The sequence below is a fragment of the Excalfactoria chinensis genome, chromosome 13, assembly GCF_039878825.1.
Source record: "Excalfactoria chinensis isolate bCotChi1 chromosome 13, bCotChi1.hap2, whole genome shotgun sequence".
In the NCBI taxonomy this organism is placed as follows: Eukaryota; Metazoa; Chordata; class Aves; order Galliformes; family Phasianidae; genus Excalfactoria; species Excalfactoria chinensis.
The window spans coordinates 4,341,571-4,365,146 of record NC_092837.1 but is presented as its reverse complement, the minus strand read 5'-3'; the positions used below and the strand labels follow the sequence as shown (position 1 = coordinate 4,365,146).

General features: G+C 45.4%; 1 protein-coding gene across 4 annotated transcripts in view; it reads left to right on the top strand.

Annotated features, from left to right (window-relative positions):
• The window catches only part of RASGEF1C (RasGEF domain family member 1C), a 69,619-nt gene that overhangs the window by 14,288 nt on the left and 31,755 nt on the right, over nt 1–23,576 (top strand). The gene's annotated exons all lie outside the window — the stretch shown is intronic.

Genomic DNA, 23,576 nt, shown 5'->3' with positions numbered 1-23,576 from the left:
GGATAAGTTGTGTGTAAGTCATACTGAGTGTTTCCATCCATAGGTAGTTAGGAAAAAGCATGGTTATAACCCAGCCAGGGCTCTGTATCTGCATATGGGAGATTAACGTGTGGTTCTGTGATGTGGTCCTGTCTGAGCAATGTGTAGAGAAAAAACTACTAAAAATGTTAGACAAAGTGATGTTTCAGTAGGGTTAATTGGTAACCTAACAGCATTGTGGGGAATTAATAAAAGGTTTTGGAAAGAATCTTGAAGGATTCAAGTGTCTCTTAGAATATTAATGGAGATGCATGCACGGGTATTTGCTTGCATGTGTGTAATTGTCAATGCAAAGCCTTTAAATTGGAAATCGTTGGTACAGAAGCAAAGTTAAGGTTTAGAATGGATTTAGTTCAAACAGCCATAGGGAAGAGTCAGAGTATTAAAGCACTGAAAAGCTGTCCTGCAAGGCATTCGCTTCTGTATCAATATATTGATTATTCTGAAGATGGAGTGGGCACGTACTTGGGCCTCCTGATAGGAGAAGACTATCTAGGGGAATATAGAACTGTTCAGTAAGAAATCAATGTTGATGCTTCCACTGAAGATCTTGAGAGAGCTCCTGTGAATTTGTCTTCCAGTAGGGTAGAGACCAAGCGTGGCCTAAAGGTGAAGAGACCGGTGTGGTCTGAGGCACTGCAGGTAGAAGAAAAGCAAAGTCATGATTTGAAAATATTTATAATGGCGGGGAGTTTGCACTGCTAGAATGACACTTCTGCTGTGAATAATTTACCGTAATGAAAGTCAAGAGTCTGGCATCCTGGTGAGTTGACATTGGCTGTTCACGGTGTGAGAGCACAGAGATGTTCCTGCAGGGGTGAGGTTGTTGCTTATTATTCTGGGGCGTAACTTGAATAGGATTACTGTGTTGGTAGCACATAGTCTACTGAGAGTTATCAGTTGCTGACCAATGGAATGTGTGATCAGGACAGTATCTGTCCCAAAGGCTTTTCCCACCTGGGAGCCCACCAGGTGCACTGCCCAGTGAGCATCGCTCCCTCTGGTTATGACCTGTGCTGGTGTAAAGGGTTTGGCTAGTCTTACAGCTCGTCTTCTCTGTCAGCATTCTTAGTGGCTGTATTGTGGAGGGTGAAGGGTGTCAGGCATTGGGGGACCACAAGGAAAGCTTCTGTCAGTGTTGGAGTGAGAGCCAGTACCTGTTTGTGCTCCCCACTGCCATCTCATCCACATTCATGTGATGATAATGCCCAAATCCAATGGACTGCCTCGCAGTGCTGAGGATGCTCGTCCCTTCCTGTCTGTACACTGCAGTGCAGCACAGTGCCCAAATGCTTAAGCTAACTCCAGACAGCACACACTGGCATTCACTGTTTTACTGAGTGTGCTGTAGTCCTGAGGAGCTGAGACAGGGCAGAGAGACGTGCTGTCTGCCTGTTCTGGTGCAGAGTACAGAGCCAGTCTGTGCCACTGTGCTGCAGAGCATGCATGTGCCCCAGGGCTCCTATGTTCACAAGAGGCAGCTCATCCCTGTCTCACGAGATTTTGTGTGAACTTACAGACGCAGCTGCAATGTTTTCTTTGGCTGCTTGGAGCTTCGTCTTTGACTGCATGGACTCCTTTAGGAGAAATCAGTGTATTTAAGGGTTGCTTGGTCCCTGCTTGCGAGTACACTGCTTGTGTTCCTGGATGAAAGTATTCTTGGAATTCTTATTTTAGTGCAGACTCTCCAGTGGGCAGTCTTGTATTCCAGAATGATGGGCTGTTCTCCAATTTAACATAATGTACTTTGTAAGGGTAAGTCTGTAGTTAGATGTTCAGGAAATACACTCATTTACCAAATCTCATTAATGAAGTGGAAACTGTCTTCTCTCTTGCAGTGCTTAAAACATCATCCATCATGAAAAATAGCTCCTTAGTTTTAGGACCGATCTTTGATTTTTATGAGCGATCCCTTGTAGATATTGAAAGTGCTTTTTCTGCTACTTCTTTTTACAGAAAAAGGGATCTCAGCTTTAAGAATGATGGCTTAAACTGCTAAGAATTGTCTGGCAACTCTGTGCTTGCTGCCAGGAAGCTGTTACTGTGCTCAGGACAGTACGTCTCTGCTGTTTGATGTAATATTCTACGTGATGAAAAAATAAAGTAGCTTTTTCTTTTCCCCCTTCCATGTGTAGCCCCCCCGCCCCCCCCCCAACCCACTTCTGGGCAGCACGAGATTAATCTTCTGGCTGCCAATCTACAGAGCTTTTGCCCAAGCCAGACACTTAGCAACGCCCGCACTGCACCAACTGTATCAGACAAAACCCATCGCCTCTGCTTGGCAGGCTTTATCGATATAGCCGTGCAGACGCTCTTTCTCTGCTGCCTCGTCTTTGCTCCTAGCCTCGCTTCACTTTGTCATTTCCAGGTCACTTCCCTTGCCTTTGTCAGCATGTTTAGCATTACTCCACGTACGCACTGCCCTCCAGAGCACCGTCATGCATATTAAACGCATGTCTGGGACCGTGGCATGAAGTGGCCCATCCACTTAGGAGTGTGATGAAGGCACTGAGAAGAACAGATTAGCTGCAGACCTTTGGGAGGTTGGTTTTCTGCAGCCTCACAAGCACCTCCTGCTGTCCTGCTGAAGCCAGGGTGCTCATGTGGCCCTCATGCAGGTGGGCACACCACTTCTGCCATCCCTTGCTGCTCTGTCTTGTCTTTGGTACTGTCTGAGCCAGCCTTGTTTTGTAATGTAATTATTCACGTCGAGTATAATCAATGAGCCACGGAGCAATCAACTGGTGACTCCAATCAGCGGAATTACTCGGATGGATCAGAGCAAGTTCCTTTTTCTGAAAACGATGTTGTCATTCACACAGCAATGAGTTCAGGGAAACCTCATTCTTTATGCAGCTTGTGCTGTGACTCTTGGTACCTGCCACATAAGTCCTTGTCATACTGGGATGATGTGGATCATGAAGGCCTTTGAGTGCAGAAGTGCCATGGTAATAACCACATGCAGGAAAATTTGTTGCTTTCCCTCCCTGCTGGAGTTACTGGTGGGAAGAATGTGAAAGTGTTGCATTTAGTTTTAGCTGGATGTCTGTAGGACCCCAGGAAAGTGGAAGTTCATGCAGTTGTCCAGCAGTGAGTAGCTGAGGCTGATAGCTGCCAGCCCACGCGGTACCCCCAGTATAAATGGGCCACGTACATTCGACATCTAACTATGACCCCTGCACCCTGGGCAGGTGAGTCTTTCTGGCTCTTTCATGTGCATTCTTTCTTCCAAATCACATAAATGCAGTGTTTCAGGGAGGGAGGAGGGGCTTGGTATGGAAAATGGCACTTGGTGCTTGGCAGGACTTGGGCCAAGATTACAGCTGTATGGAGCGAAGGCCAAATGTGTGCCCTCCCTTTGCATTTGCCTCAGCACAGCTGTGAGAGTATAATGCAGATTGCCAGCCACGTGCTGTGAGTTTTTTTAATGTGCTCGTCTCTGCACGTACTGGTTATGTATTATTCTGCAGACCTGCCTCTGTCTGTTGGCTAGCCCAAAAAGCCATGCATTTGTTTCCTCCCCCACATGTGCTGGATGCCACTCGCTCACCAAGAGCAGGGTTTTGAAGATTTTATCCTAGCTGGGAACTGATGCCAACATGGATGGTCTCTCTCCTCTTTTGCAGTTGTGCATCTCCTCCTTTGCCTCAGGTCTGCAGGTTGTGTGGCCAACAGCAGCTGACTCATTGGGCTTGTTTAGTGAGTCATTCAATTTTGATAAGGGGCAGAGGAGTCCTTGGAGGGTTCCTTCCCCCTCTTGGTGTGTTAATTTTCTGCTAGCTCAGCAGACAGAGCAGACTTGTCTCACTTGTCTGCCAGTTGCTCCCTTGCAGGGGAAGCAACAGGCAGCGTGGGAGAGTGGGATGGCTTCTGCATGTTGTGCATGGTCACACCAGATTATGTTTAACATCAAACTGCTGTCTTACCTACTTACTGCTTACCTTGGATGCATCTGCAGATGAAAACTGCTGAGCTTTTATATGGCTGGTGTCGAGTTTTGAGTTTTAAAATACAGCCACAAATAACTATTTGGCTTTAGAAAGCTAAAATGTTGTGTTCACGAACTCATTAACTTATTGTCAGGCCTGTTGATCGGGGTAAGCAGGAGTAAGATGATGACATCTAAATACTTCCATGTTTTTTGGAGAACTCTATTCCCAAGTCTGAGATTGTGCCCACATGATGATGGTGATCCTTCCCAACATGCCTGATCCCCAAGGGGATGGTTCCCTACCTGTCCTTGGGCACTGAGCTCAAGTCCCAGAGTTCTACTCCTGTCCTTGTGCATCTTGTCCTGGGCTGTCGTACAGGGCTAAGGGAAGGTATTTTGAATTGCCAAATCCTTTTGCATTTTGTGTGTTTGAAGTCGAGCTGGGGAGGAGGATTTATTCTACTCCATTTTACTGTTATTTTAAGAGTTTTTGTGTTTCGACTTGGAGGGTTTTCTTGCTCTGTTTTTAATCCTCATAATAGCTGCTAAAGCAGCATAGGAAACCTAAACTAGGACTCTTGCTGTTCAGAAAAAACAAAGTTGTTTTAAAACTGTTTAGTTGGGCCCAGTTCTTCCACTTAATTCTAATCCCTGATTTGGAAGCCCAAAATACATGGAGAAAGCCAAGCTGCATGAGCAACTGTTGTCTCAAAGATATGAGTGTGTCTTGGAGTGTATCTCCAAGATTGCTTTTGTCTTTATAAGAGTAAGCATGGCACTCGTTGGCAAAATATTATCTTCCTTATGGCAGCCTTTCTGCAGACATTAGGCTCTAGTTCAGCAAAACAGAACCATGTGAACAACTCTTCTGGATGGGACATTTGTATGTTTACTTAACGTTAAGCACACGAATAGCCTGTTGGCTGTTACATGTTCAAGCACACATTTAAATGATTTGCTGACCTCGGGCCAACATGCAGATGTGGATATTAAAATGAAAATGTAGGCATCCAACCCAGACTGTGAAGTTGAAATACTTCCTTTTCAAAGCAGTCTTGGGGATTTCAACAAACATTTTCCATTAAGATTAATGGGAGATACATGTCTTAATTCCTGTAGTCTGCTTTGAAAACATCAATCAAGCGTTATGGTATAAAGCCTTTACACGCTTGATGTCTTGGCGCTGCAGTCTGCATTCTCATCTCTGTGGCCTTGTAACATCTCCTGCTCACTGTTTTATACTGGGATATAACTATCCTTACTGCTCAGTATTTCCAGTCCCTATGATTTTGTCTTTTGTTTCATGATACCTAGAGATTTATCTTAAAATAGCATTTTTTGCTCCTTGATTGCAATGGTATTGTTGATTTCCATTCTTTCTATGTAGTGTGTGCTGTGGGAGGAGATGGACGTTTACAACCTTTCTATTCATGAAAGAAGGACTTGCAGCACTTGACAGCCTTAACCACAAGTGCTCAGGATCCCAGAGGGAATATAAAATTGATAGGCTTGTGTGTTTTGTGGTGTTTTTAAGTCTGAAGGTTTTGAATACCTGGGTGGGAAGCCGTTCTGCTGCTGAGGAGTATTCAGCAGTGATACAGCACTGCACACACAGGAACTGGGCACGTGTGTTGGGAGATGGGCTGGTCCTGCTGTGTGCCAGATGTACCACAGTCAAACTAATCTCCTCCCTGCCTTTCTGGAAAGTACTTGGAATTGTTGCCTTCTTGCTGTACCCTCTCCTTAGTGGTGCTCCAGGCATCCCAGTGGGGCATAGCAAGTGTAATTTCCATGTGCTAGCCACAGAAATGCTTTTTCTTTTGGAGGCAAAAAAAAACCTTGTTTTCCTTCAACTCTGCCTTTTGTGCGTAGGCATCGGTGCTTGAGGCAGAGCATTTCATTAAAGATTTATGTAAAGCAGGGGCTGGTCTCTGAGGCAGGAGGATAAAGTTGTGCTCCAGAATGCTAATGTGGAGCCGGAGTGGTTTTAGTTGTGCATAACGCAGCAGTGGCTGGCGTGGCATGAGGATGCATCCAGAGGAAGAACCTTGTGCCATCCTTACCTTTACCACCCTGCAACTTCATTTGTGTCTCAGGGTATGTGAAGATGAAGTGGGCTGTGGGCAGGCTGTGCTGAGCACCCTGAGCATGTGTGGGGAGTCCATTTAAGTCTCCACCAGTTCTCCAGTGCTTTCCTGTAGGATATTTGGTAACCCAAAGAGTCCTTTGGCTGTGGAAACCCACAGATGACTCCAGGAGTGTGAGTGAAGCACTGCAGCAGAACTGGCAGTCCTTGCAGTTGTATTTCTCTGGATATCAGATGTGCAGAAGGGTGCTAGGGTTCCTGCAGAGCTGTGAGCAGGGCCGGGCCCAGCCCCATCCCCAGCAGCTCATACAAAGCTCAGGGTGCTCCTGTCTGACAGCACTAAGGAGATATCTAGCAGCATATGGAGCTTCCCTTGGGCTTTGCAGCTGCATGCAGGCACCCGTGGTATTTTTTCAAGGCAGAATTGTTTACTTTTGGTGACAGGTGTAGCTTCTGTTCTCTGTTGCACGGGCAAAGTTTCTTCTGTAACGATGCACCCAGAGCTCCCAGGGGTTGCCATCCTTCAGATGTGCATTTGACTATTGCTGAGCTGCTGATTTGAATGTTAAAGGCATGACTGGAAATGGGTTTTGTATTAATGGAAATGTAATTACGTGTGTTTAGTAAACTAGTAGAAGCAATTCTGGAACACAAAACAAAGCAAGATTTGAATACTTATTAAGCAGAAACAATGGTGGTTGCTGTGCACTTTGCAGTAAACACCTGTGTCCTATGGGACAGGCTGTAGGTGTTGTCACACTTCCATAGCAGTGGGAGATGACCGTCCTGTGGGCACAGTGTAGGAGGCTTTGGCCAATGTGGTGTATGAAGATCCTCTAAGTTACAGGATGAAGGACTGGACCAAGCCTGTCTGCACAGGCAGTGCTGCCCCAGCTAATCTCCTGGAGATAGGATCTCAGCGTTCCTTTGGTTTGTGGAAAGCCATGGTAATGTGGAGTTTTCTTTGGGCTCTTTCCCTCTGTCCAGCAGCTCCTGCTGGGGTTAGAGGCCAAAGTGCTGTATTGTGTGTGTGTGAGAGGGAAATGCTGCTACAGGGCTCTGTGGGTGTGCGGAGAGCAGTGGGTGGCAAATGGTCTTGTGCAGGGGCTTAGGAGTTTGCAACTGGTCTATCAGTTGCAACACTGTAACAGTGTGAGTGGGAAACAACTTTCTGAATGGGAAAACCCTAAGGTAGGTGTGCATTATATGAGCTACCAGCTTCCACCAGCTGTAGAAAAGGAAGGTGTAGGATCCCAGAACTGAATTGGTTTTGTTACTTGCACCGCACAGCTGAACTAACAGCAGCTCGTGACCATCTCATCTGCAGTGTGCATCAAGTTGGTGAGTGCATGTTCCAGTGCTGTTAACATCAGTCATCTGTGCGGAGGAGGCCAACAATACGTGTGTTTTAACAAGCACGCACCTGGAGGAGCACCCTCAGCTGGGTTTTATTGTGTTTGCCAGAGGCATGTAATGTTAAGCTGATGATTTTTGCAAGACCGAGTTCTGAATGACTTTGAATTCTTCTGGCTAAGTCATCTCGGTTGCTGGGGGAGTAGAGCGGTAAGAAAAGATGGGCCAGTTTTCTTATTCTAAGCAAGGAATATTTCTCTAGTTCTCCTAAACTGTGAAGTATGAATAGAAAAAATCCAAATCTGTTTCCTCATTTTGATGTGCTTTCCATTTTTGGCAGTGTAAGGGACACCAAAATGCCACCCCAGCCACCACAGACAGCAGCTGTCAGCCCCCAGTTGCTTTTAGCAACTCTGCAAGTGAGCTCTGGCAATGGCTTTGCAGATGTTACAATGTAAAGTCCAGAACTATCAGGTTGGCAGTGACAAATTGTTGTTTCCCAGCAGCTTTGGAGGACAGGGTATACTTGAAATAAATCCATCAAGTGGGGTTTCACATTGGCCAGGGCTGTAAGCAACAGTTTACTGAGCTTATTTATGATGTTGCACCCAGGAAATGAAATGGAGAAATGTCAAATGCTTTCAACAAATGCCAGCACAATTTAATGCCCCCTCCGCCTTGCTTGGATTTGTGCCTAATGCTTATTATTGCAATAAACCACATTCACGTTCTAGGTGGTAAATGGAATTCACCCAATAATTAAAACTACAAATAAAATACATTTATTCATCGTCTTCATTCCCAGCATAGTTTGCATTCTTAGCAGTAGATATGGTACAGAAATGTGCACCTTGGGCATTTTAGCTGTTCGTGGCGTAATGACAAAACCTGTTTGTGAGAGCCTTGGGAATCTTAAGCTGAAGGGAAACCACACAAAAGCTGGAGCAGAGCGGTTCTCTTACAGGATGTTTCCAGTCTCTTCCTCTGTGTTTGGGCCCTGGCCTGGTCTGAAGCTCATCTTTTCAGACTGCCGACTGTTTCCATTATAGGGAGACAGCCTCGAGTTCCTCAGTTGAGCAACCATCTGTCTGCCCTCCCACGCAGACACCTGAAGATGAGTTAATGTTGAAAAGAAAACAAATCATTTAAATGATTCTAAAGCCTCCAATGTGTCTTTCTGCAGTCATGACAGTTTCCTTTTTTGTTGTTGTTAATCGGATAGATCCGTTCATAGGAATGAAATTTGCTTAGGTTAAAATGACAGCGTTCACTTTGGTGGGGTTATTTTGTATTTGTGCAAAGGATGTTATGACAGAATCGTGGGTTGAAAGGGGTCATCGAGTCCCACTCCCCAAACTCTCAGTGCCTCCACTATAACACACGCACTGAACGTGGGTCGCTTTGACGCATGCAGTTAAATAGTTGTTGGATTCAGTCCTGAGGGCCGGCAGCCCTTCTGCCATCCTGGGGCACAGACAAGTGACGTGGGAGCTGTGGTCTGTTTTGCAAATCGCGTCTCTTTGTGCAGTCCTGCTGAATGGAGCCTTTGTGAGCAGTCCCGTATTGAAGTGCAAGTAGCACAATCGAGCACAGCGGTTTCTTTTCAGAGGAGTGCTTCCTAATATTAGGGTAGACTTACACAAAGTAGAAAAATTGAAGACAACTCTGAAATAAATCCTGAGATGCAGCTAGAGGGATCTTGGATTAAAAACCTCTTGCGTTGCCGTTTTGTGAACAAACAACTTCACCCATGATAGATTGTGTGCCCCAAGCGTACAAAACAAGGCAATTAAGAGAAAGCACAGTCAATGGGATAATATTGTATTATCTTTTTGTTTCACATGAGTACTGTATCTCCTTCCCACTGTCAGTTTGCTGTAAATTGCACCTTGTCATTAATAGGATTATCGATAACTCTGCCAAGCAGAGCTTCTGCACAATTTACTGTTTACTGAAAAGCCTCTCTTATCATTAAAAAGTGTTACTAATATGCTTTAAATGTAAATCTTTTACAGCACTAATGCTCTAGGTCACAGCCGGCAGCAAGTAAAGCTCTGTAGACTGTTGAAGCTGGAAAACAGGGATGTACGCCTTAGAAGTGAATTTGTTCTTCCCCCTTGGCAGACTGAGGGGTGAATTCCCCCCTGGATAAATCTGCATGGGCCCCATTTGGATGCCAATCAGCAATTCATATTTATGCAGTGACTGTAGGCAACCAAAAGCTGTTTGTTGCGTGCCAGAAAGGTGGTAAGCAGTGCGGGGCTGGCATGTCACGTGCTGACCCTCAGCTTGGATCCAGGAGGCACAACTGTAGGGTCTGGGCATGTTTAGGGCTAAAAGAGACTGAACTGGGGCTAGAACTTCTTTTCAGTACTGCTTTTCACTGAAGTTTGGGTTCAGTTTCTGCTGCTACTTCCCAGCTTTTTGCTGTTCCTCTCCTGTGCCATGTGTCATCCTGGTACCTGCAGAATGGTTGTGCAGAGTGAAGGGCAGGTAGTGCTCTGTGCCTTCCTTTCCCTTTGATGGCTTCTCAAATCTTCCCTGTGCATCCCTTCATGCTGTGGAGGAGCTGAGTGGGATCCCAGAAGGCTTGAGAGTGGAGGTGCCATTCAGACATCACTGCTGTTTATTTGGTGGAACCACACTGCAGTGTTATCCTAGACTGATCTGCTCATGCTGGGCAGTGTGTGATCGTTGATGGGACTGAAAGCTGCAGGGCGGCCTGAAGGAGTGAAAACAGATGTTTCTTCCTTCTCTGCTGAGATGCAGAGATTATCTCAGTGCTTTTTCAGTCCTGTATCCAGCCTGACTCCGGATTGGTGCCTAGAGCATCAGCTCTGCTCCGTGCGTGCCCAATCTCTGCGTAATATCCCCCAGTGCTCGGTCCAGCTGAGACTTCAGTAACACAAAGGGATTTAATTGTATCTGGGAGATGTGATTTATTGGTGTTTGATGGAGCCCTGTGGTAGCAGTCTGGAGTTGGATCAAGGCGTGAGCAGCCTCACACTGGTGCCATCCTGACATTTCAGCACAGCAGCTGAATTCAGGCCAACTAAGGACAGCGCAGAGCAATCCTGCAGGATTCCCATTAGCATCATGGTGATGTGCAGGATGGCTTTGCAGCCTGGGACCCACGTGGGGTTGAAGCAGTGACCGCTTCATGTTCTTACAGCACTTTTCTCTGTTCATGTAAAGCAGCGATTTGGAACAGCCTGCCCGCTCATTTAGATGATGGCTCTAAGCAGCAGTTTGTCAGACTGTAATTTTAAAATTACATTGTGCTCTGCTGGGACTTGGCAGAACTTTCCCTAGGCCCGAACTTTTAAAATAGTAGCCTGAAATGGCACAATTAAAAACACCAGGAAGAAGGAAGAGCGATTTGAAGCAATTTGAGTGTTTTGAAGAGAATGCCCTGTGCTTCTGAGGCTGTGTTCTCATGCTGAGTCACATCCAAAGTTCATCTAGAGGAGCTGGGCTGCTGTTTCAGAGGTTGATGTTTGTTGACTGCTTTAGAGACTTTTAAAGACATTGCCATTGCACAGCAGCAGCATCTTGCAGGGAAGGGTTAGAGGCATGCCTTAGGAGAAATCGATTTGGAAGGTAGGCACTGCCTCTCTCCTGCTTTCATTTTCCTCCCTGTGGTTTCACTGTGCTGCTGTGATTACAGCACTCCGGGCTGGGGTTACCACCTTCCTCTGGGTGACAAGGACAAATATTTTTTGCCTTCAGAGCAACTGAAGGTTTCTCTATTGTATGCCACTGCTGTCTGGGGAGTGTGTAACTTCATGTCACCTGTGACAAATACGGCATTAGAAATAAGCCTGCTATGGGTTAAGAGCCTCTATCTTGAGGTTATGTGGCTGTTATGCTACTAAATGTCATTTTAACTTACAGAGTCTGTCTCCGGCCTTATTGCTCAATGCTTCAGTTTGTGAGTGCCCGGTTTTGTTCCTGCTACTCTCGGAGCGCATAACTCAGCGTGAGTAAAGACGCCCATCTGAAATCATAATGTACAACTGTATCAAGCCCCATTAGTTAAGGATTGGCTTGGTTACAAATGAGGGTAAAATGCATGCTCTATTACTGCATCTGTCTCTTCTCTGTGTGTGTTTAATTTTCTGAACGAAGGGTGGGGAATTAAGAGACACCTCTTTGATACATTTGCAGCCGTTTTGAGCCAGTAGAGATCTGGGAGAGCAATTGTATTTTAATCAGCGCTGTGAGTCATCACAAAAAACGCCGGCTCAGGTTTGATTGCCGAGTTCGCATTGTTGCTGATTTGCAAGACATGAAGTAGAAAGATCACAACTTGGTATTTAGCTGCAAGACTGAGCTCAAGATGCTGACAGTCTGAAAAAGCTTGGTTTTGAGTTGTGTGCCAAACAGATCTTACTGTCGGAAGAACAAGTTTGTCACACCATGATGTCATTTTCATAGAGGCACTTTACAGACAGTGCCCACAGCTCAGCAGAAGGTTTGGGCTGAATATAAAGACCTCTTCAGGGTTCTTCTCAGTCTCCTGGCTGGAAGAAAGCCAGTAGGAATGTGATGGTGAGATGCGTGTAGAGGGAGCAAAACTGCTCATCTGATAAAATACTTGCAAGTCAAAAGTGTCATTGAACTGCCTAGAGAAAGTGAAAGTTCTCAAAACTCTGTGAATGCGGTGGCGAGAAGTACTCAAGAAATACTCTAGAGAGCATGGAGATGTGGTGCTGGGACAAGACTTTTCTTTGTGGGAGGCTCGTTGTAGGAGTGGGCATTGAATAAGGAGTGAGTTCCAGAATAGCCTTCCAACTCTGGCTTCTCCGGGCCTGTGTGTGTCAATGGAGTGGATTGAAGAACAGTTGTAATGTAAAAAGGGAGGTTTTAAAAGTAGAGGATTTGGGAACTTTTGAATTGTGTTCCTGCTGAGAAGTGACTCAGATGGTAAAACAAACTACAGTCCTGTAGCATGGTGATGAATTGGCACCATATGGACAAGGGAGACTTTTAGCCTCCTGGATAATTATGTGGTAGCCAACTAAGTATTCAGTGTGTTAGTAAAAGCTGTACACAAGAAAGCAATCATATATTTGTGCACGATGGGCACGTGCTTAAAAATGCCCAGACAGTAATGAAGGGTATTGGTCATTTGTGCAGTAAAAGAGCCACAATGGGATAAATAACTTAATTTCCCACACATTTCTGGATTTGGCCAACACGAAAGATTTCACTGAAATGATCACAAAACAGATTGAGATAATCTTGGCCAATATCCTGCTTTTTGACCAAACAGATTCTAATAATAAAATCCTGTGTTTGAGCGCTTAGCCCAATGAAAGGCTGTCAGTAATCCTTCCTTTTCATACCATTTAATAGTGTGCAGTGACACAGCCAGCCAGTCCAGGGCAGGAAGAGAAGGGGAGTTTTGTATTGGGCTTGGCAGGGAGGTCAGGGCACAAAGCTGGCCCACACGGTGGCACTTATGTAAACCAGCTGGGAATGGAAGGGAATTAAGCCATGGCATGAAGATGGGGATCTTCAGATAGCTTCACTTAGAAAACAATATTTAATCTGTTAGAGCTCATTGGAGAAGTGAAACAGCTGAAGCTCTGTCTAAAGCTGAATCCAGTCCTGTTGTTGTACAGTGTGATGTCTGTGAACAGTCTTCAAATTCCAGGTTGTTTTAAAGCCCAAGTATTTCATTTTCATGGATATTTCAAACATGGATCCTTGAAGTCCATTTAAAAAATGTATTAAGAAAAGTAAAGAAAACCACCCAGCTTATTTCCCCGAGTTCCAGGCATCACTGCTGAAAGCAGTATAAATATCATAAGTGATTTCACTGTGCAGGCTGCCCCAAACAGGCATATTGATGTTATTTAGCTTCAGTTGCCAAGCTGAACGCTAGGACTGTGTTTTCACATGCAAAGGAGCTATCAGCTTTACCGAGAGCCGTATTTTCATAAGCTGCATTTGGCTGTCACACCTTCTCCTGTAGTCTCTTGATATGCAAACAAGTCGGGTTATGTATGCTCCTGGCCTATAAGCTAATATCCCTGAAGAGTTCCTGATTATCTTTCCATTAACTTTTCCTCTCCCCCGCATCCCTCAGGAAGGTAACAAGCAGGCTTTCCTTCATTATGGGTTTCCAGCTGGTTACTTCCCTGGTTCCATCCTAAATGGATTCTCTTGGTGTTGCGTGTTACCAGAGAAATACCGACTGTAAATTCAGTGCTGTCTGAAAGTACATCAAAGAAAGCTGAAATGGGCTTCAAGAATTTGAAGTGTAGGGAAAGCACCCTGGATCTTAAAGCACCATCCCACAGAACTGAATAACCACATGCTATGTCTAAAGCGTCATAGATTGACCAAGGTTGGAAGAGACCTCCAAGATTATCCGGTCCAATGGTCAATAATGTCATAGTGCACCATGGGAAGGTGCACTGCTACTTGTATATGGCATTCCATCTCCTTGGTTGTACTGACAGAAACCTCACTGAGCTTATCTGACTGCCCTTCTTACGTTTTCTCATCTAGTTAATGTTGTTTACAAGCCAACGCTCAAACCCGTGTCTTCATTGCATTGAATGCAGCACTTCATTACATCTGTCATTTCCAGTCTCTCTTCTTTATGGAGTTCAGATTACCTCTTAATCAGGCTGTCATGTGCTGCGTCCATCCAGTCTGCACTCAGCAATGAAATCTTCACCTGTCCCATGTCCGTCCTTCTGCAGACTGCTGCAACAGCAGATGTTTGTGTCAGTGCAGCTGGTGCTGTATTCCCAAACTCTGGATCCATACAGTGTGTTCTGCAGCGGAGCAGAGAAGATCCATCCATGGAAGTCGTGGACATGCTGCTACCACCCTGATCACTGGTCTGTAATTATTGCTTAAGTTCAAAGTACAGAATAGTCTTTGAGACCTGCCTTTCTCCTATCACATGTGCCTGTTTTACGTCCACTTAACAACGTGCTGCGTGTTTCTTCTGGTTACTGCCTTAAACTGATCGTAAACCTGTGTTTGCAAATTCCTATCAATATTCATTGTTTGAAACAGGCTGCTGGCTCAGCTCCTTTAGAATTATTCAAATTGAAGTGATTATGTAGCTGAATAAACATTTCAAGACAAGCAGCACGCTTCTGGTTTTGGTATTAGTGCTTCGAGAAAACGTGCAAATACCAGAAGCTGAATTCTTAAAGGCAGTAGCCCACATTGGTGCTGTCAACCTTTACGTGAGCAATTGGCTTTATTTGGGGAGCGGGGCTGACTGCTCTTATCCACAGGTAGCAGAAGTGTACTTTCTGAGTGGTCACACTGATTTGAAGTTCTTGATGCCTTTTGTGACCACTGATCAGGTGGCTTGAATTTGGCTCCAGCTCTGTGGCAGTGCCTGACCTAATTTGAGCCTGTGATTCATTCAGTTTCCCATGCAGGTGTGGGAAGTCAAGGGTTTTTTCAGCTGCGTGTGTAAGTCTATGTGCTCAAGAGATTACAGGTGACATTAGGCTCTTCCTTTTGCAAATCTTACATATATTTGCATATCTATATATGCATAATTTTACCAGAAATTCCCCTACAGTGTTTAAAGTCCTGTTGTGAATGTCTCTGTCTGTGCAGGTCTGGAGTCTTGGAAGATTAAGTAAGGGTGAGACATTTAGCCAAAGGGGAACAACTCTGGTGTTCTTTCCAATGTTATATCGAGTAGTTTGTCATATTATTAAAATAGCACGATTTCATAACAATTGTGGCTGCTGCTTTAAAAAACATCCTGTTGCTCAAGAGAGATGCCGAGTGAACAAATTAGTGCAGGGTTTTATGCCGGATCCTGTCCGTAGATGAATGCTGGGCCTTTCCCCATGTCCCTGTACAGCACATTTTGGCACTAGGGCTGTGAAGGGGCATTTGCCTGTAAGTACCCATGCAGGTGGTCTATTAGCTAAGCAGTCTGTTATCCCACAGCCTTGGAAAGCAAGAGGGAGAAAAAGTGTGTTTGGAGCTCTTCAAAGTGCTGGAGCAATGAGTTAAATCAGCTGTGTCCTTTTTTCTGTGGGTCACATATCTGAGTGATCTACAGGATTTGCACCCTTGACACAATCTTGAGAGGAGAACTTCCAAAAAGTATGGAATGAATGTCGATAATGTGGGAAATTGCTGGCTGCTATGCTCACACAGCTCCAGTCAGCACAGTCTCCCACTGTTAACTGAACATATCCTTTATGGAAATTGGCTTTGTAACCCACATTTCAACTGCTGAAGAGTTATGAGGTCAGTAAGTGCAGTTCAGATTTTAGCTCATTTTGTGTATGGCTTGGACCCTATTCACCCCTGGGCTTCATACCACCGAAATCAATGAAAGGATGCCAAGACAAAATCCATCCCTTATAAGCAATCTCCTCTGCACATGGGTATTTCACCAAGCTACCCAGCCTGGCTCCACCAGGGCTTCTGTTTGCTGGCTCCTCCAGGCTGTAATTTTTATATGGGCACCGAGAATAATGGACTGTGGCAAATCTTGGATGGACTTTAAATCCTGTGCTGTAGTGCTGCAGGGGAAGACCTGGTTCTACCTACAAGAGAGCAAACCTTTGTATCTCAGCTCCCTGCAGCACTATTACTCTGTTCATGCAGTGTGTCTGGTGCTGGCCCATGTGAGAGGTGAGCTGGGATGGGGCAGCTCAGTGCGGGCAGTTCCCTGGTTCCTTCATGAGCAGTTTGCCAATCCCAAAGCTGGCCGCACGTAACTGGGGCTCTGCTGGAAACAAAGAACTGATGTCTGCAGTCCCTTTTAATGACAGACTTCTAGCAGCGGCCACAGAAGTGTCTTGCAGAGTTAATTTCTGCTAATGAGCAATTAGCCAGCTCAGTGGCTGACTGCTCCTGCCCCCTTGCTTGGGTGGTTGGGTCTGAGCACAGCACTTCCCAAGGCATGGGAGCACCCTCACCTGGGGTCCGTGGGCTGCAGCTGAAATGCCCTTTCTCTGAATCTGAGGGCTTTATTTTCCAGCCAGTCCTGCTGCATTATCCTAAATATCAGCGCACTCTTTGGGTTTTTTAAATACTTGATCCAACCTGAGAAAATCCTTGGTTAGAAGCTTTTTGGCTGCTCAAATGGAAGCTGAACTTGCGTGGGCTGAGCATATCCAGTGTGAACGTGCTCAGATTTGGGGACATCTGCAGAGTATGTTGCTGCTTCCTCGGGGGCTGGCGGGTGCCAGTGCTGGCGTGTGCCTGGCTGCCCTGGTCGTGCCGTGGCAGCGGGTGCAGATGGTGCTCCAGAAGGGGATATCCAGAAGCTCACAAGCTCGTTTCTTTTAGGGAGACGCGTCCATATGCTGCTCATACAGCACGAGAGCCAGCTGATCAGTCTGCAGTTCTCCAGGGCTGCTGGAATGATAAAAGCAAATTCTATAGCTACATAATGGAGTCTGGTGCTGGCTGTGCTGTGCAACCCCTGCACTCTGCATCTCTTTCCAGGTGATGGGTGAAATCCTGTATTCATGTGTCATCAGAGCTGCTGGCAGGCCTTACGTGGCTCTTCAGGAGGCACCAGCATTGTCTGTGAAGAAAGTCACATGAAGCACAGCGCTACCCAAACCAGAGCAGTGATGGGGAAGGTGCTGGAATTGCTGTAGTTATGTACTGGGGTGGGGAGTGCTTATATAAAAGCGTGTATGCTTTTATATGTGTGTATTTATATACCTGTGTGTAATGCCCCAGATGCATCATTATGCATTCATGTATGCATGTGGAGTCTGTCTGAGGAGGTATGTGTATATAAAAAAAAAAAACCCCTATGATTTATAGGTTTTAAAACTCTCCTGACAGGCTCCAGGAGACCAATTTCTAAATGTATGCAAAGATTTTTGACTGGGAGACAGGTAGCAGTAGGTGCTAATAAATGAAAGAGCTGCGAGTGAGATGTTGTGACATGCACCTCTCTGAACAACCTGCGGAGCGCTGGCAGAATCATCAAACCGAGCTGAGAGTAATCAGCAGGGACTGATAAAGCTGCTCTTGTAATTATTTGTTTGATATACAGCTTTCCTTCTTCCTTCTGCATAAAGAGCAGAATCGCTTTGCTTAGTGTGGGAGGGTTTTTATTCCTGTCGAGGCCTGTTCTCACCAAGATGTCATGAGAGGAGGACTTAAGTCTGCATTTCTGTTTTATTTACGGGCTTTCCATTGTAATTCTGACAGTGTGCAGTGGAGTCAGTGTTCATTTAGATGGGGAGAGGCATCCTTGCTTGTGCAAAGCTGTTGGTGCAGCAGGAGCCTGTCTTACCATGCTGCTTTTTTAAGCCTTGGATTCTTCCAGGTTTGGTAGAAGCTGTCCTCGTGAAGAGCTCTGAAGTCCTCCCAGCGGTACACCTACGTGTTGAGGTGTTAAAACCCACACAGACGCTTTCTCATTTTCTAGGTGTGAATTTTAATGTCACAGCCCGAACTGCCCTATGAAACCATACAGCTCTCAGGTTGACAACCACTGCTTATCCCTAAATAACCTCCTCCTTTCACCTCTCCTGCACATGCGGGCTGATCTGCAGGCAGTTGCAGCAGTGGCCCATCAGCAAGGACTGAATCGAACCAGAATGTTCCTGTTGATGTCATTGGCTTCTGGGAATGCTGCCTGTATGGTTTTGTTCCGGGATTCCCCTCTCTGTCCGCGCCTGATTGAGCTCAGACTTCACTCTGGGCAAGTTTTCCAATTCCGCTTATAACAAAAGGTAGAGTGACTCAGTCTCGCTCTGAGTGCTCTCATTTTCCTTACTCCATTTAAGTTCATTATCCTTTTCTTAGTCTTTGTATCTAAGGGTTTTGCCTGGAACTCAGGAGGCACAAGGGGAGAGACAGCAGGTCGGAGCAGAGAATGGATTGCGTTGCCTAAAGGGGGAGAAATCCAGACTGTCGCCTTTAGCATACATTTGAATACTGTCAAGGGCATCTGGAATACATTGATGGGGTTCTCCTCTGCTGAGAATCTGATAGTAATGAGGCACAGATATGCCACAGGCCCTGCGCTTCAGTCATAATTCTGGGAAAGTATCTGAGCTACGCGGGCGTCCCGAGACATCAGAGCCCACATTCCATCTCATGGCAGGGTTGGTGCCAAGTCGCTTTTACTCAGGAGAAATACTTCAGACTTGAACCAATTTAATGAAAAGAGAAATTGTTCCGAGACTAAGAAAAAAAGCTTTACATCAGTGGTTTTATTAGGGGTTGTTCCTGCGTGATTACAGTGCTCGCTTTCAGTGCTTTCTGATTCCAGGCAATGATGGCATTTTAAGATAAATAATGCGTTTGTGGCTCGGCTTGTTATTGAAGGGCCTTTATTATTGCTGATGTTACATGAAAAAGAAAGTTATTAAAAAAATGTGGCACTAACAAATTGAAGCCCCCAGGGAACTGTTGCCTGAATGAGATTTTGATTGGAGTTCAATTTAATTGGCCATAAATCTCCTCGTTTCTGATTTACATTCTGTTTCAGCCCAGTCTACCAAATTCACGATAATCAGGTTTTCATTTTTCTCTATTGAATGAAATACTCGGACATGAGAATAAACAGAAACATTCCTTCAGCAAGGTGACCTTGTTCTTGCTTGCGGTGTACTGGTAATTGATTTAATGTCTCCTCCTTACCTATAAACTGGGCCTCTTTCTGAGCCGTGTCTGTCAGATTTTCAGGTAATTGGTTAGCGTGGCTGCTTTTCTGCTCTAGTGTTTTGACTGCAAGATGTTGCTTGTGAGCCTCTACTTCAGGAGTCACTATGATTGTTCTCAGTGACACGATGGAAAATTGGAGCTGGGAGGTGCGTGTGCCTCTCCCGTTGGCTGCTCTCAAAGCAGTGGTGTGCATATCTTGGAGAATAAAAGCTCTTGTTCCAGCTCAGAGCAAATAAGCAAGATGCAGAGCCCAGTGATTTCTGTGGCTTTTGAGCTGTATCTTTTTTTCTGTCTCATTGCAGTGTCCTTCAGGGAATGAAATTAGGCCCGGCTCTGGCAGTGCTGGCAGCATTTCTGTTTTGGAGGATTGCTGTAGAGGATGGAGCTGAGCTGCTTTCTGTGCCTGCCCCGAGCACCTTTGCTCCATGACTTGTCCAGGTGCCAGCAGGGCAAAAAGCCCCAAAGGCTTTGTCTGTGTGCTGGTTTGGAGGTGCTTTGGGTCTTTCTGGTTAGAGCACTTTGCTATGGGGAAACTGGAAGGTTTGTATCAGCGTTTTACAGCAGAGGTCATTTTGGTGTGAGCTTCCCTTGAAAGCAGAGTTAGGAGGGTTTGTGCTTTATGTGCTTCCATAGTGCCCTATGGAAGCTGCAGCTTGGTTGGAGCTGCCCTGCATACCTCATCTGTGTGTTGTGTCTCATTAGATACCCAGAAACCAAAGCTCGTAAATTCACTTTCTGCTCTTGCAGTCTCATTGATGTGAATCTCAGTGAAGTGCTTCAGTGATGCGAGGAATAAATAGGGGAAAGGAGAGGGAGCTGGCCTGTGCCTGAGTGTAATCGTTGCTATTGAGTTTGGAGAATGTTGCAGTTAAGTGTTTCTTTCCCCACCTTTCCCATCCCACAGTTCTTTTCTTTGCTGATTCTTTTGTGTTTATAAGTTGCATGGCTTCACTTTATTGTTCATTTAACTGTTTTCAGCGGTACTGAGATTGACAGATTGAGTTTTCTTCCATCTCTCAAATTCACGGGCTGTAAATTGAATGTTTTATGAACTGCTGAGAAGGTGAAGTCACATCTCCTACCAGTTTCTTAATTACATCAGCATCAACTATATTACAAGTTTGTTAATGCCAGGTACTCTAGCTGGAAAAAAAACAACATCTACAACCACAATGTTGACAACTGGAAACAATTACTGTGCAATGGTTTTCTTTTTGTTCTCTGAAACATCAGAGTTCTCTCTTGTCTTTCCTCTGGTTCCCACTCCATGTTTTCCCTCTCCAACTCCTGGAATTCTAGGAAGGGATCCTCAGAAGCTCATCCCTGAAGCAGGAAGAGCTTTATGTATTTTAGAGAATGAATTATTAAATAATAGATTTTTTAAATAATAAAATCCCTACCTTGGGGATATTTATGTGAGTCTGTGCCTTGCCAGGTTACTCGTGACCTTGGGTCACCCACACTCTGGGTGAGCTCCTTGCCTGCGCTCACTGAGCAGTGAATTGTGTCCAGAGCTCTTGCAGAGGAACCCACCATCATGGCCTGAAGCCTCCTTGATGGCACAGGTGGACACCCCAACTCCACACCTTCCTTTACCATCTTCTCCTGTAATTCTGGCAAGGGATCCTCAGGAGCTCGTGCCTTTCACCCCTGAAGTGGGAAGAGTTCTATTTATTTTGTTGATCTGGAAGTTAAGTGGGTGGGAGGATACGTCCACAGCCCTGTTCTGTTTGTCACATGGCACCAGCTCTTGTTTCCCTTGAGAGAAGCAGAGCAGATGGAAGGCAGAGATGAAATGTAGATCAAAAGTAAACACTGTGATTAAGTTTTTGATAAAAGGATAAAACACTTATCACATCAAAGCCGCTAAAAAAACACATAAAATATTTCCGGGATGTTTTGTGTCCACGTAAGCATTAACTGTTCTTGCTGCAGGGATGGTGTAACAGCAGGCAGGGCAGCGCTGGTGGGATGCTTTCATCTCGGCTCCTTTAGCACGTTGGACCAATCTTGTTGCAGCCTACGTTTGAGCCTGGAGAAACATCAGTGGGAGAGGAGACAGGCTGTCAGCAGGTTGGTGGGTCCCACTGCCGTGTGGATACAGCCATTTTCTCTAAGCCGTGTCGTGTCCTCTTCAGTTTTCCAGGTTTGGGCAATGGCTTTCCAGAGATGTAAGGCACTTGCAGATGTAGATCAGTGCAGGGTTTGTGAGTGGCTTCTCTCCCAAGCATTGGCAATTGTTTGGTCCTGTGTGTTGGCTCAGTGAATCAAGTCCTTAAAGGTTTTGTAAGATCTGCAGTGAGAGGTGTCTATTAATTACCTGCTTTCATTGCTGAGTTGTCCTGGACAGTGAAGGAAAGGTTATAAAGCATTATATTACCATTATTTCTTTTTTTCTTTTTTTCTTGGTCTTCAGAAAGTCTGGAATATATTAATAAGGATGTAAAGAAAAAGCACTTTGTAACAGGCAGTAAAAGCTAAGGATAATGAATGGTGAGAGAGAAGAACAGCAGAAAGGAGCAGTGGGCAATAAAAATGCAAAGGAAGATTCCCCATTTTGGTTATTGCCATGACACCACAGAAGTGCATTTCCTTTGCAACGGAACTTCTCTTATCCAAAAAAGCCACAGCTGAACAAGTTGTAACTGAGCTGCAGCATTTCCTGACCAGAGACTCCTGGCCAAAGACAGCCCCAGCATCAGGGACAGTGACCAGAATGCTTTGTTGCAAGGTGCCCCAGCAGCCAACCAGCAAACTTAGGTGCTCATTCCTGCTTAGCGCTGCCTGCGTGGAGCCAGGGTTACTCTGGTGTCACTGTGCCACTGCAGATGGTCATTGCCTTTCTGGTAAAGTAAATGCAAAGTCTGTTCTGCCTGTTGTGTTGCCTTTATGCAGGGTCCAGCCTGCTTTTTTTCCAGGTTATAACCTTGTTTTTCTGTAGGCAAGGAAGGACTTCCACATCCTGCTTTCTTCCAGCTGGGGGCTCCTGTAGAATGGAGACTCATCCCAGAAGCAGGTTCTGTTCCTTTCTTGAGGGGTCTTGTTTGGGTTTGGGTTTCTTTCACTTGCTCTTTGAACCACTTTGGAGGTGATTATCACAGCTCCAGGTGTCAGTCTGGTAGAGCACCGGGTTGATTTGAATGCTGTATGTGTGCAGCCACCTGTGCTGTCATCATTTTGTATGGCAGGGCACAGAGGTCTGCCCTTCATTGAGACCCCTCCATCCCAGCACTGGCTCCCTCCAGAGCACAATTTACCAAACTGGTCCTCTGAGGCACATGTAGTATTTCACTGCCAGTAAAGCCTGTGTGCTGTTAGCAAGGCATCTCTGCTCCTTCCAGACCCACCGGTGAGCAAAATGACGTGACATTAAAACCATCAGGTCTGCAACAAATGCACACCATTGATGGCAGAAGCTCCCTGCAGTGCCAAGTGAGGTGGCGGCCAGAGAGCAGCTCAGATCAAGACAGATCCTGATGCTGGCCTTGCCTGAAAACTGTCGATCAGATCAGGAACTTCATGGTAAAAAGTCAAACTTAATTTCTTAACAGTGCATACAGCTGCTTTGATTCAGCTTGTTTAAAAAAAAATAATAACTTTTTGTAAGAAGTACTACCACGTATTTCAGCGAGATTTCTTATGTAACGAGATGCAAAAGTTCAGGCAATAACCTGTTTAGACACGTTTTGATTTGATAATACAAAATGGTGCTGACAGTGAGAGATTGCACAGAATAAATCACTGAGTTCTGTTTTACACCGAAGCCTGGATGTGCCCTGCAAGTTCACAGCTGTTCTAACTTTTGCTTTCCCTCATCTAGACAGCAATATGTCCATGAGATTTATTTCTTGATCTATATGGACTCGTAATCTTTGTTGGGATTATTGCCATAGAAACATGATGTAACATAGCGCGTGTTAGAAGTAACAAATGGGATTTGGCAGTCTTTGCTATTTACTACACAAAGTCTGAGATGTGTACAAAAAGCAGCAATTGCTTATTCTCAAAGCCTTATTTACTGGCACATCTGCATGTTTATTAAAACTAAACGCTTCGACTTCCGTTCTAGCTGGAATGACATTTAGATATTCTGATCTTTCAACTAAAATCCCTGGGATCTATTTTGCCTTTCAGTCGAGGCAGGAATTGGTTGGTTTTGACATTTTGGTTCCTGCTTGCATGGTTGCAAAGCCCGGAGGCAGCCCGTGCTCCCAACCTGCAGAAGATGCTCCTTGGGAGGATGAAGTCATGAGTTTTGCCCATACAGCCCAATTTCCCACAGTGCTGTGACAGCTCCCAGTATCTCCCAGAGTTTCTCACCCTGCCTGGCTTGCAGCACCTTCTCCTCAGGGCCCAAGCAAATTGTCAGGCCTCAGAGGCTGTGTGTGTTTGAAGACCCTTGTGATGGATGATGCATTTGCTGACCTGGGAGTGCATGTGCACTGTCCTTTCCCCAGTCCCTGTCCCATACTCAGCCTCTAGTTAAGAGCAGATCAGCTTCTTAGAGCGCATTTCAGAGACAAC